Source organism: Haliotis cracherodii, unplaced genomic scaffold (genome assembly GCF_022045235.1).
Source record: "Haliotis cracherodii isolate W230 unplaced genomic scaffold, xgHalCrac1.p SCAF_14, whole genome shotgun sequence".
Classification (NCBI taxonomy): Eukaryota; Metazoa; Mollusca; class Gastropoda; order Lepetellida; family Haliotidae; genus Haliotis; species Haliotis cracherodii.
The window spans coordinates 39,558,408-39,573,366 of record NW_027266269.1 but is presented as its reverse complement, the minus strand read 5'-3'; the positions used below and the strand labels follow the sequence as shown (position 1 = coordinate 39,573,366).

General features: G+C 39.4%; 1 pseudogene; it reads right to left on the bottom strand.

Annotated features, from left to right (window-relative positions):
- LOC139460440 (carbohydrate sulfotransferase 15-like) overlaps nucleotides 1-14,463 on the bottom strand; it is a 29,193-nt pseudogene extending 14,730 nt beyond the window's left edge.
- Nucleotides 14,464-14,959: the final 496 nt, after the last annotated feature.

The following is a 14,959-nucleotide window of genomic DNA, read 5'->3' as shown; positions in this document are numbered from 1 at the left end:
ATAAAATAATATCCATTTACTTCCATGAAAGTAGTGAATATATTGTCAACAAGAAAAGTAAAAAAATTACCCAAGCATCTTACAAGTGTTAATGGAAGTGGTTTGTAGTTGTTTGGTAACAAAGGCTTACCTTTCTTATCAATTGGCTTAATTTCAGCCCATTTAACCAACCATTCTTCTGGTGTCTTACCAGTATGAAATATTATTTTGGAGAATTGAAGCTAAACAGTCATCTTTTCGCCTGATAATGCCGACGTGCCGTCAAATTTGAACTCATTCGCTTTCAGCTTGACCTAAGCCGACTTGGCGAGGTTCCTAGCAGTCGGACGGGCGCCCGTCCGAGTGATTGGACCCAAGCCGGGCGCCCGTCCGAGTGATTGGACCCAAGCCGAGTCGGGTGCTCCCTCGCCGGCCGCTCCCGCGTCGGGTGCTCCCCGACGAAAATCCGTCTTTGTCCGGCGCAGGCGCACTCGTGGTCTGGGGTTACGCGAAAAGCAAATGTTTTCCCTGGGACTTTTTTAATATTATTTCTCTCTCTCTCTCTCTCTCTCTCTCTCTCTCTCTCTCTCTCTCTCTCTCTCTCTCTCTCTCTCTCTCTCTCTCTCTCTCTCTCTCTCTCTCTCTTATTACTCGACAACAACCATCGGTGGTACATGAGTTGTTCAACAACAAAAACTACAGTAATAGATGTACAGCTTGATGACATATATTGTAGCATACGTCACAGTATAGCATTCAAATGTCTGAGGACCCTTTGAGAGTTGTTTTTTTAAAGTACCTACTTTACCAGTTGTGAACAGTTTACGATATCTACTCATGTTTAGCCAGTGTGTGTAGTATTCATTAACTCATTCAGCGCGAAAGGTTAAAGAAGAATTACAGTTGAATACATAATGGAACTCGTCACCAATTACTAGGCAGTCACACAATATTCATATCTTTTGTTCTCGTGATATAATTTCCCATCGGCCTGTTTCTATTGGTAGTGTGTGCTTACCAGTTTCAGAAACAGTAAAAGCTTAGAAATATGATCAGTGAAAAGTAAATAGTATATATCATCCTGTTCAAAAAGACAACATTAAATATTGGAAAAACTTGGACACTTTTAATTTACTCAATAGATGTACATTTGACAAAATCGTCAATTCTCACACAAGATCATCCAAATACAGCTGCCAGATCTCTCAATCCACATTTCATCTTACTCTATGAAAGCTGCTGGCCGAACGACTGATTCTGATTTGTTGTGGTTGTTGTTGACATCCTGTAGGCTGGCGCCAGCACTCTCAGAATTACAAAGTAGTTCTTTCTGAAACCAGTTCAGACTTCAGATAAAATAATATCCATTTACTTCCATGAAAGTAGTGAATATATTGTCAACAAGAAAAGTAAAAAAATTACCCAAGCATCTTACAAGTGTTAATGGAAGTGGTTTGTAGTTGTTTGGTAACAAAGGCTTACCTTTCTTATCAATTGGCTTAATTTCACCCCATTTAACCAACCATTCTTCTGGTGTCTTACCAGTATGAAATATTATTTTGGAGAATTGAAGCTAAACAGTCATCTTTTCGCCTGATAATGCCGACGTGCCGTCAAATTTGAACTCATTCGCTTTCAGCTTGACCTAAGCCGACTTGGCGAGGTTCCTAGCAGTCGGACGGGCGCCCGTCCGAGTGATTGGACCCAAGCCGAGTCGGGTGCTCCCTCGCCGGCCGCTCCCGCGTCGGGTGCTCCCCGACGAAAATCCGTCTTTGTCCGGCGCAGGCGCACTCGTGGTCTGGGGTTACGCGAAAAGCAAATGTTTTCCCTGGGACTTTTTTAATATTATTTCTCTCTCTCTCTCTCTCTCTCTCTCTCTCTCTCTCTCTCCTCTCTCTCTCTCTCTCTCTCTCTCTCTCCTCTCTCTCTCTCTCTCTCTCTCTCTCTCTCTTATTACTCGACAACAACCATCGGTGGTACATGAGTTGTTCAACAACAAAAACTACAGTAATAGATGTACAGCTTGATGACATATATTGTAGCATACGTCACAGTATAGCATTCAAATGTCTGAGGACCTTTGAGAGTTGTTTTTTTAAAGTACCTACTTTACCAGTTGTGAACAGTTTACGATATCTACTCATGTTTAGCCAGTGTGTGTAGTATTCATTAACTCATTCAGCGCGAAAGGTTAAAGAAGAATTACAGTTGAATACATAATGGAACTCGTCACCAATTACTAGGCAGTCACACAATATTCATATCTTTTGTTCTCGTGATATAATTTCCCATCGGCCTGTTTCTATTGGTAGTGTGTGCTTACCAGTTTCAGAAACAGTAAAAGCTTAGAAATATGATCAGTGAAAAGTAAATAGTATATATCATCCTGTTCAAAAAGACAACATTAAATATTGGAAAAACTTGGACACTTTTAATTTACTCAATAGATGTACATTTGACAAAATCGTCAATTCTCACACAAGATCCTCCAAATACAGCTGCCAGATCTCTCAATCCACATTTCATCTTACTCTATGAAAGCTGCTGGGCCGAACGACTGATTCTGATTTGGTGTGGTTGTTGTTGACATCCTGTAGGCTGGCGGCCAGCACTCTCAGAATTACAAAGTAGTTCTTTCTGAAACCAGTTCAGACTTCAGATAAAATAATATCCATTTACTTCCATGAAAGTAGTGAATATATTGTCAACAAGAAAAGTAAAAAAATTACCCAAGCATCTTACAAGTGTTAATGGAAGTGGTTTGTAGTTGTTTGGTAACAAAGGCTTACCTTTCTTATCAATTGGCTTAATTTCACCCCATTTAACCAACCATTCTTCTGGTGTCTTACCAGCATGAAATATTATTTTGGAGAATTGAAGCTAAACAGTCATCTTTTCGCCTGATAATGCCGACGTGCCGTCAAATTTGAACTTATTCGCTTTCAGCTTGACCTAAGCCGACTTGGCGAGGTTCCTAGCAGTCGGACGGGCGCCCGTCCGAGTGATTGGACCCAAGCCGAGTCGGGTGCTCCCTCGCCGGCCGCTCCCGCGTCGGGTGCTCCCCGACGAAAATCCGTCTTTGTCCGGCGCAGGCGCACTCGTGGTCTGGGGTTACGCGAAAAGCAAATGTTTTCCCTGGGATTTTTTTAATATTATTTCTCTCTCTCTCTCTCTCTCTCTCTCTCTCTCTCTCTCTCTCTCTCTCCTCTCTCTCTCTCTCTCTCTCTCTCTCTCTCTCTCTTATTACTCGACAACAACCATCGGTGGTACATGAGTTGTTCAACAACAAAAACTACAGTAATAGATGTACAGCTTGATGACATATATTGTAGCATACGTCACAGTATAGCATTCAAATGTCTGAGGACCTTTGAGAGTTGTTTTTTTAAAGTACCTACTTTACCAGTTGTGAACAGTTTACGATATCTACTCATGTTTAGCCAGTGTGTGTAGTATTCATGAACTCATTCAGCGCGAAAGGTTAAAGAAGAATTACAGTTGAATACATAATGGAACTCGTCACCAATTACTAGGCAGTCACACAATATTCATATCTTTTGTTCTCGTGATATAATTTCCCATCGGCCTGTTTCTATTGGTAGTGTGTGCTTACCAGTTTCAGAAACAGTAAAAGCTTAGAAATATGATCAGTGAAAAGTAAATAGTATATATCATCCTGTTCAAAAAGACAACATTAAATATTGGAAAAACTTGGACACTTTTAATTTACTCAATAGATGTACATTTGACAAAATCGTCAATTCTCACACAAGATCATCCAAATACAGCTGCCAGATCTCTCAATCCACATTTCATCTTACTCTATGAAAGCTGCTGGCCGAACGACTGATTCTGATTTGGTGTGGTTGTTGTTGACATCCTGTAGGCTGGCGCCAGCACTCTCAGAATTACAAAGTAGTTCTTTCTGAAACCAGTTCAGACTTCAGATAAAATAATATCCATTTACTTCCATGAAAGTAGTGAATATATTGTCAACAAGAAAAGTAAAAAAATTACCCAAGCATCTTACAAGTGTTAATGGAAGTGGTTTGTAGTTGTTTGGTAACAAAGGCTTACCTTTCTTATCAATTGGCTTAATTTCACCCCATTTAACCAACCATTCTTCTGGTGTCTTACCAGTATGAAATATTATTTTGGAGAATTGAAGCTAAACAGTCATCTTTTCGCCTGATAATGCCGACGTGCCGTCAAATTTGAACTCATTCGCTTTCAGCTTGACCTAAGCCGACTTGGCGAGGTTCCTAGCAGTCGGACGGGCGCCCGTCCGAGTGATTGGACCCAAGCCGAGTCGGGTGCTCCCTCGCCGGCCGCTCCCGCGTCGGGTGCTCCCCGACGAAAATCCGTCTTTGTCCGGCGCAGGCGCACTCGTGGTCTGGGGTTACGCGAAAAGCAAATGTTTTCCCCTGGGACTTTTTTAATATTATTTCTCTCTCTCTCTCTCTCTCTCTCTCTCTCTCTCTCTCTCTCTCCTCTCTCTCTCTCTCTCTCTCTCTCTCTCTCTCTCTCTCTCTCTCTCTCTCTCTCTCTTATTACTCGACAACAACCATCGGTGGTACATGAGTTGTTCAACAACAAAAACTACAGTAATAGATGTACAGCTTGATGACATATATTGTAGCATACGTCACAGTATAGCATTCAAATGTCTGAGGACCTTTGAGAGTTGTTTTTTTAAAGTACCTACTTTACCAGTTGTGAACAGTTTACGATATCTACTCATGTTTTAGCCAGTGTGTGTAGTATTCATTAACTCATTCAGCGCGAAAGGTTAAAGAAGAATTACAGTTGAATACATAATGGAACTCGTCACCAATTACTAGGCAGTCACACAATATTCATATCTTTTGTTCTCGTGATATAATTTCCCATCGGCCTGTTTCTATTGGTAGTGTGTGCTTACCAGTTTCAGAAACAGTAAAAGCTTAGAAATATGATCAGTGAAAAGTAAATAGTATATATCATCCTGTTCAAAAAGACAACATTAAATATTGGAAAAACTTGGACACTTTTAATTTACTCAATAGATGTACATTTGACAAAATCGTCAATTCTCACACAAGATCATCCAAATACAGCTGCCAGATCTCTCAATCCACATTTCATCTTACTCTATGAAAGCTGCTGGCCGAACGACTGATTCTGATTTGTTGTGGTTGTTGTTGACATCCTGTAGGCTGGCGCCAGCACTCTCAGAATTACAAAGTAGTTCTTTCTGAAACCAGTTCAGATTTCAGATAAAATAATATCCATTTACTTCCATGAAAGTAGTGAATATATTGTCAACAAGAAAAGTAAAAAAATTACCCAAGCATCTTACAAGTGTTAATGGAAGTGGTTTGTAGTTGTTTGGTAACAAAGGCTTACCTTTCTTATCAATTGGCTTAATTTCACCCCATTTAACCAACCATTCTTCTGGTGTCTTACCAGTATGAAATATTATTTTGGATAATTGAAGCTAAACAGTCATCTTTTCGCCTGATAATGCCGACGTGCCGTCAAATTTGAACTCATTCGCTTTCAGCTTGACCTAAGCCGACTTGGCGAGGTTCCTAGCAGTCGGACGGGCGCCCGTCCGAGTGATTGGACCCAAGCCGAGTCGGGTGCTCCCTCGCCGGCCGCTCCCGCGTCGGGTGCTCCCCGACGAAAATCCGTCTTTGTCCGGCGCAGGCGCACTCGTGGTCTGGGGTTACGCGAAAAGCAAATGTTTTCCCTGGGACTTTTTTAATATTATTTCTCTCTCTCTCTCTCTCTCTCTCTCTCTCTCTCTCTCTCTCTCCTCTCTCTCTCTCTCTCTCTCTCTCTCCTCTCTCTCTCTCTCTCTCTCTCTCTCTCTCTCTCTCTCTCTTATTACTCGACAACAACCATCGGTGGTACATGAGTTGTTCAACAACAAAAACTACAGTAATAGATGTACAGCTTGATGACATATATTGTAGCATACGTCACAGTATAGCATTCAAATGTCTGAGGACCTTTGAGAGTTGTTTTTTTAAAGTACCTACTTTACCAGTTGTGAACAGTTTACGATATCTACTCATGTTTAGCCAGTGTGTGTAGTATTCATGAACTCATTCAGCGCGAAAGGTTAAAGAAGAATTACAGTTGAATACATAATGGAACTCGTCACCAATTACTAGGCAGTCACACAATATTCATATCTTTTGTTCTCGTGATATAATTTCCCATCGGCCTGTTTCTATTGGTAGTGTGTGCTTACCAGTTTCAGAAACAGTAAAAGCTTAGAAATATGATCAGTGAAAAGTAAATAGTATATATCATCCTGTTCAAAAAGACAACATTAAATATTGGAAAAACTTGGACACTTTTAATTTACTCAATAGATGTACATTTGACAAAATCGTCAATTCTCACACAAGATCCTCCAAATACAGCTGCCAGATCTCTCAATCCACATTTCATCTTACTCTATGAAAGCTGCTGGCCGAACGACTGATTCTGATTTGGTGTGGTTGTTGTTGACATCCTGTAGGCTGGCGCCAGCACTCTCAGAATTACAAAGTAGTTCTTTCTGAAACCAGTTCAGACTTCAGATAAAATAATATCCATTTACTTCCATGAAAGTAGTGAATATATTGTCAACAAGAAAAGTAAAAAAATTACCCAAGCATCTTACAAGTGTTAATGGAAGTGGTTTGTAGTTGTTTGGTAACAAAGGCTTACCTTTCTTATCAATTGGCTTAATTTCACCCCATTTAACCAACCATTCTTCTGGTGTCTTACCAGCATGAAATATTATTTTGGAGAATTGAAGCTAAACAGTCATCTTTTCGCCTGATAATGCCGACGTGCCGTCAAATTTGAACTTATTCGCTTTCAGCTTGACCTAAGCCGACTTGGCGAGGTTCCTAGCAGTCGGACGAGTGATTGGACTCAAGCCGAGTCGGGTGCTCCCTCGCCGGCCGCTCCCGCGTCGGGTGCTCCCCGACGAAAATCCGTCTTTGTCCGGCGCAGGCGCACTCGTGGTCTGGGGTTACGCGAAAAGCAAATGTTTTCCCTGGGACTTTTTTAATATTATTTCTCTCTCTCTCTCTCTCTCTCTCTCTCTCTCTCTCTCTCTCTCTCTCTCTCTCTCTCTCTCTCTCTCTCTCTCTCTCTCTTATTACTCGACAACAACCATCGGTGGTACATGAGTTGTTCAACAACAAAAACTACAGTAATAGATGTACAGCTTGATGACATATATTGTAGCATACGTCACAGTATAGCATTCAAATGTCTGAGGACCTTTGAGAGTTGTTTTTTTAAAGTACCTACTTTACCAGTTGTGAACAGTTTACGATATCTACTCATGTTTAGCCAGTGTGTGTAGTATTCATGAACTCATTCAGCGTGAAAGGTTAAAGAAGAATTACACTTGAATACATAATGGAACTCGTCACCAATTACTAGGCAGTCACACAATATTCATATCTTTTGTTCTCGTGATATAATTTCCCATCGGCCTGTTTCTATTGGTAGTGTGTGCTTACCAGTTTCAGAAACAGTAAAAGCTTAGAAATATGATCAGTGAAAAGTAAATAGTATATATCATCCTGTTCAAAAAGACAACATTAAATATTGGAAAAACTTGGACACTTTTAATTTACTCAATAGATGTACATTTGACAAAATCGTCAATTCTCACACAAGATCATCCAAATACAGCTGCCAGATCTCTCAATCCACATTTCATCTTACTCTATGAAAGCTGCTGGCCGAACGACTGATTCTGATTTGGTGTGGTTGTTGTTGACATCCTGTAGGCTGGCGCCAGCACTCTCAGAATTACAAAGTAGTTCTTTCTGAAACCAGTTCAGACTTCAGATAAAATAATATCCATTTACTTCCATGAAAGTAGTGAATATATTGTCAACAAGAAAAGTAAAAAAAATTACCCAAGCATCTTACAAGTGTTAATGGAAGTGGTTTGTAGTTGTTTGGTAACAAAGGCTTACCTTTCTTATCAATTGGCTTAATTTCACCCCATTTAACCAACCATTCTTCTGGTGTCTTACCAGTATGAACTATTATTTTGGAGAATTGAAGCTAAACAGTCATCTTTTCGCCTGATAATGCCGACGTGCCGTCAAATTTGAACTTATTCGCTTTCAGCTTGACCTAAGCCGACTTGGCGAGGTTCCTAGCAGTCGGACGGGCGCCCGTCCGAGTGATTGGACCCAAGCCGAGTCGGGTGCTCCCTCGCCGGCCGCTCCCGCGTCGGGTGCTCCCCGACGAAAATCCGTCTTTGTCCGGCGCAGGCGCACTCGTGGTCTGGGGTTACGCGAAAAGCAAATGTTTTCCCCTGGGACTTTTTTAATATTATTTCTCTCTCTCTCTCTCTCTCTCTCTCTCTCTCTCTCTCTCTCTCTCTCTCTCTGTCTCTCTCTCTCTTACCAGCTTCCAACAGCTGTTATATCAACATCTCTAATCACAACACATCTATTTACAACATCTTTTATCACATCTCTAAACACAATCTTCTATCGTTCATAGATGTAAGCTAAATGAAAATCAATATGAACATACTTGACCTTTTGAAACGGAATCTGGCCTTCTTCACAGAGAGACTTAAAAGGTTTGGAACTCATTGTGATGACCTTTTCTACAATACTTTAAGCATGCAGTCACGCGCACCATGGCCAGTGGCAAGCTGAGCTCACTTGGTGAGGTCAAACGTACCTTCCACGGTCACTTACCAGAGAGATGATCCAACGGAGTCGGCTCTCTTCTTTATAAGTTTCTCAACATGTCCACACAACAATATCTCATGCTTTGGGAGTAAGTAGAAAGGGTGTGTGTGCGCGTTTGTTTGTGCGTGTGTGTGTACGTGTATGTATGTATGTTTGTATGTATGTATATAACAAGTAGGTTTTCAACAGCCACTACATTTCCACGTGTGCAGTCTAGATTTAAAGCTACAATAAAAACATTTTGGCAAGCTCAGCAAGTTCCTTTTACGAGTTCCGCCGTGATATTGCTGGAATATTGCTAAAAGCGGCGTAAAACCATACTCACCCACTCCTTTTACGAGTACAGGAAGTTAAACACAAAATCCAAGTCCCGCGCCAAATGTCACCTGCTCGAAAACATCTGTGAATGGTCATGGTCACAATCAGGATCAGTCATCCTGTTCAAAAAGACAGCACTAAATATGGAAAAACGTGGTCACTTTTAATTTACTCAATTGATGTACATTTGAAAACATCAACAAATCTCACACAAGATCATCCACTCACAGCTGCCACATCTCTCAATCTACATTGAATCGTCCTCTACGAAGGCTGCTGGCCGAACGACTGATTCTGATTTGTTGTGGTAGGATTAGAAATTCTGTAGACTGGTGCCTGCACTCTCAGAGTTGCAGAGTAATTCTTTCTGAAACCAGTTCAGATTTCAGATAATATAATATCCATTCACTTCAATGAAAGTAATAAATATATTGTCAACAAGAGAAGAACAAACTTTACACAAGTGTCTTAAGTGTTCAAGGAAGTGATTTAGACAGTTTACCCTGTATCTTAATTGGACAAGACAAGCACCTGTTTTGTATCAATTTTCCGTTTTCAAATACCAAAAAGAGTAAGTGAGTGATTGAGTATGGTTTTACGACGCTTTTAGCAATATTCCAGCAATATAACGGCGGGGGACACTAGAAATGGGCTTCACACATAGTACCCATGTCGGGAATCGAACCCGGGTCTTCGGCGTGACGAGCGAACGCTTTAACCACTAAGCTACCCCTAATACCCAAAAGAATATTTTAAAACCACCAAAATTATACTCAATATTGGACATGCATTTGTTCATGATAATTTTATATTTTCTCTTCATCTCGTCTCAGAATCTTACAATAAAAGAGGCACAAAATATATATACACAAAACAATATTCCAATTGATGATTGGTTTAACTATTTCAGGGATCTGTTTTCAACTTCTACAGAGAACGAGGAAAGATGTTTTGATATCGACGAATGGAATGTATTTGATAACTCTTTTTGTCAGTTAACTTCAGATATTCTTGATTCACCTATAACAAGAAATGAAATTTCAGAAAGCAAACTTAAAAAGCAATAAAGCCGCTGGTGAAGATAATTTGATTCCTGAATTTTTTAAATATTCTCCTCCGCTACCTTGAAATTCTTTTTAACGTTATGCTTGAAAAGACTTATTTTCCAGAACAGTGGACTCTGGGCATAGTAATTCCTTTGCACAAACAGGGATCAACTAATGTCACCAAAAACTATAGGGGTATAACTCTTTTGAGTGTTTTCAGTAAGATTTTTACCAGTATTATACACAAACGTTTAGTATTTTGGACAGATTCCTTTAATAAGATAGATGAAGCACAAGCCGGTTTCAGGCATGGATACTCTACAATTGATAATGTATTTGTATTGCAGACACATGTACAGAGGTATTTAGCACGAAAAGGAGAAAAAATGTATGCTATATTTGTTGATTTTGCTAAGGCGTTTGACTCAATTAACAGAAACATGTTGTGGTCCCTTTGCAAATCTCAAGGTATCAGTACTAAAATTGGTAAATTACTATGTTATATATATCACAATGTGAAGGTCTTTGTTCGAAACAATAACACCTTATCTGATTCCTTCTACTGTAATATTGGGGTTAGACAAGGATGTATTCTAAGTCCATTCCTGTTTTCATTTTTCATAAATGAACTTTCGATACAAATATCTGAAAATTGTAACGAGGGTATCCAACTCCATCCAGAAACTATTAAACTTTTCCTACTCCTTTTTGCTGATGATATAGTTATGTTCTCAAGCACAGTACCTGGACTTCAAAAGTTAATAAATGAACTTGAGTATTATTGTAACAAATGGAAATTGAAGGTCAATATCGATAAGACAAAGGTTGTAGTTTTCAAAAATGGAGGGAAATTATCAAAACGAGAAAAATGGCTATACAAAGGTGAAAAACTTGAGGTTGTAAGAAGTTACAAATATTTGGGGGTACATTTTACAAATCGACTTACTTGGTCACTGCATTGCAACAAAGCCGCACTACAAGCCAAAAAGATTTTAATTGGCATTTTACAAAACCTAAAACCCCTTGGAAATATTAGCTTTGAAACATTCTCTAAGATTTTCGACACTAAGATCAGTCCTGTTTTACTCTATGGTGCTGAAGTCTGGGGCCTAGAGAACTATGATACAATAGAGAAGGTACATCTATTTGCGTATAAAAGATTTTTAGGAGTAAATTCCAACACTCCAAATGTTACAGTTTACGGGGAATGTGGGAGATACCCAATGTATATATTCAGTTACATAAAAGTAATAAAATATTGGACAAAATTGCTTAAAATGCCAAATACCAGATTCCCAAAGAAATGCTCTAACATGATGATTCTTTACGATAGCAGAGGTAAAAATAACTGGGCCTCGGGTGTCAAAAAGATACTCCAATCTTGCGGGTATGAGTACATTTGGAGAGAGCAACATGTAACAGTACCAGATCGTTTCATATATAATTTAAGACAAAGGCTAAAAGATATGTATTTTCAAAAGTGGTACTCTTTACTAAACTTACATAATAAGTTAAAGCATTACACCTGTTTTAAATCATTCATTCTGACCGAAAAATATCTTTTGGATATGAATGTTAAGAAATTCCGAACAGCACTATCCCGTTTCAGATGTAGTTCTCATGACCTTCTAATAGAAAAAGGTAGACATTTAGCGATACCAAGGGAAAACAGATTGTGTAAATATTGTACTTGCCAAGAGATAGAAGATGAATACCATTTTTTGCTAGTCTGTCCATTGTATGCAAATATCAGAAAAGAATACATACATAAATATTTTTATCTGAATCCTAGAATAGACAAATTTTATATCCTCATGTCATCCCAAAATGAAACAGAAATATCTTTCAATGTATATATATCATGCAATGAACATCAGATCCTCTGCATTATAGATGTGATATTTTGTTACGATATATGTAATTCCTATTGCACCCATTGCTACTGTATGTATATATGTACTATAGGCCTATGGCCTTTTCAGTACTTGAAATAAAGATTGATTGAATAAAAGAGGCGATGAATGTTCCTTTGGTATAGAATTATCAGGAGCATCGTATAAGGCTCGACCAACGGGGTAGTGACACGGCATATATTTTTTTATACTTTTCACAATTGTTGAAGAAATAAGTAAACAGTTCAAATTCCTGTGATTAAAAAAGGGTCAACCCATTGGTTATATAATACAAAACGAGAGGAATAATTCGTAAATCGTTTGTGACTGTAACGCGCACCTTGCGTACGTGTCGTTATAAATTTTAGGTATAACCTTCCTGTATATCAATAATGAAATATAAAACAATTCCAAGACCAAAACAATTCTTCTAACATTGTGCAATATTATCCATTTTGTTAAAGTAATATATATTCATGAAATTACAATATTGACTATTACACTCCAAAGAAATACGTACATGCTGCAGTTACATTTCATATTGTAACACTCTTCAAAAGGGGGAAAAACATCGTATACGACACTAGTACTATAAACTTATCAATTTCTTATGTAAATAATGTTCAAACAAACAGGAAAATATGAAGGTGTATACATTTTGTGGCCAAAATCTACGTATGATATCACATTGAACACTGATAAATATCCATAGTGATTAATTGTGTGAAAAAATGTATAAAAGATATGCAAAATCAACATCATAATTGAAACTGTCCTCATAACAGCAAGATACAATGATCGTGTTTACTTTCATTCAAGGACCTTCACCTCAAAGAAATTATCAAATATGTACAACAATGTTGACGTATGACAAAACTACCGGTAACCGACTTTTACAAAATGTCGTGTTCACTGACAACGGTATTTTACGAGTGGACGTTCGTTGATTCAGGGATCGTATGTTCATAAAGGTTATTTGTAAGTAATCAGAAACATTTTGACAATCTGTTTGCTGTTATTTGTTGAACTTTGACAATTTCTCTTGAAAATATCAAATAATTGCAATGTATCTATTTTTCATTCCCTAATTCTTCCAACGATTCTCTTCCCACGCATAGTCTGAAAATGTTGAGCCAATGTCATCAACGAATAGACGAATGGATAGCTCAAAATAGGAGAAAATGCTACACTACGTACAATCTTAATTTTGCTTTTTTTTACATTTCAAACAAGTGCTGTTTTTCGAGCACAGCTTTCGTTTTCACACCTAATTCATTTTGCTTAATTTCATCTGGACCCTTTGTATTGGTGACAAAGACAATTTTTCATTTGTTTCTAAAATGTAAGAGGAATTCAAGGATGTACTTATCGCAGTTTGAAATATTCGTGATGTTATTGGCATCTCATTACCTGCATAAGTGCAACGTGATTTTGTTAACTCTATCCAATGTGGCGGCAAGTTCACTTCAGCGCTCGTGTTAGCGTATTTTTCAAAACATCCTAAACGATTCTAGGGTTATCGGCAACGCTTTTGGAATGACCATTGGTGATTTAATAAAAGACAGATAGCCGTGATCACTAATGGGCTATTTTTGAAAATCATTTCTCCGAGTAAATATCAGAAATTTAGATTTAAAGAAATGCTGTAAATAAGTAACGCCGTGAATGGCGATTTAGTAATGTGAAAAAATGGCGACATTTACGATGTACCTCATGTTCAGAGATAATTTTCAGTAATTGTGCTTTGCCTACAATGGCAGTGGATGATAAAGAGGGTTGAAGAGAAGGGACATATATGTCCCTCTGGCATCCAGGGGGTTAATGCGTTCTTGAGAACAGACAATATGCATCGATTCGATGCTAAAAAGGGGCAATCTTAGGGTGTGTAAGAAACAGATTACTGCACTACAGTGCCTGTCAGATGGAATCGTGTAGTAATCTCTATGTCTGTCATGAACGACCACTCCCAGTTTTCAGACTCACTTGCAATCGTCAGTTCCCAGTCTCAGTTACCTTCCTCAGTCGTCATCCCATGGTGCCAATCTTCGACCGCCATCCTCAAGCGCTGTCCTTGGTTGCTAGCGAACACTGAACTGACATCAGTATCCAGCTTTCAAATCGCAGCCATCTGACTGTCAGCCTCATGAACATCACACAGCACATATTCCATACGAATCCTAAGTAGCGCGTATGTGATCTACATGATGCGATCACAGCCTGGAATCGTCATCGCAGGCTGTCAATAAGTGTATGGATGGTTGCCAAGGGAAGATTGTTCCACTCTTCAGTAAGAGCATTGCCGAGGTCACTTTGAGTGAGAGTTGCAACTCGTTCCACATTTGTAGAGGTCTGGTGACCTGGCTGTACGCTCCATGAGGACAATGGCCTCCTGCTCTAAGTAAGCATCAACGACCCTGGCACGATGAGGTCCACGAGGATGAAGTCCGGTCCGACCGCACCAGCATTCAGTCTCACGTACACATCCAGAATGTCATCCCTGTAGTGCACACCTGTCATCGTGCCCCGATGTGGAACATGGAGATCGGTTCTTCAAGCGTTACTGAACCCACCCCAAATCATGAATGAACCACCTCCATACTATTTTCGGCCACACTCGACACGACGACCTGTGAAGTCTAGACAATATCTCGATTCATCAGTGAAAAGTACTTGACCCTAATTTTGTCTGTTCAATCTTCAGTCAAATCCAAACGTGCCTGCCGGTGATTTCGGATCACTGGAATACGAATGCATGCCTTTCGTGACCGAAGACCACGGAGGCAATTACAAACTGTCGGAGTAGAGAAGTTAACGCCACTTGCGTGCCGCATGTCATTTCTGAGTGTGGTGGCAGTTACGAAATGATGACGTCTTGCTTCGATCAGGAGAAACCTTTCTTCCGGCTGTATGGTGGAATGCAGTCGACCACCTGCGTGTCACTGGGTAGCTGGTCCAAACGTCTGGTACCGATTCCGTGCTCTGCCGATCACACTTTGGTTGACACCAAAGACGT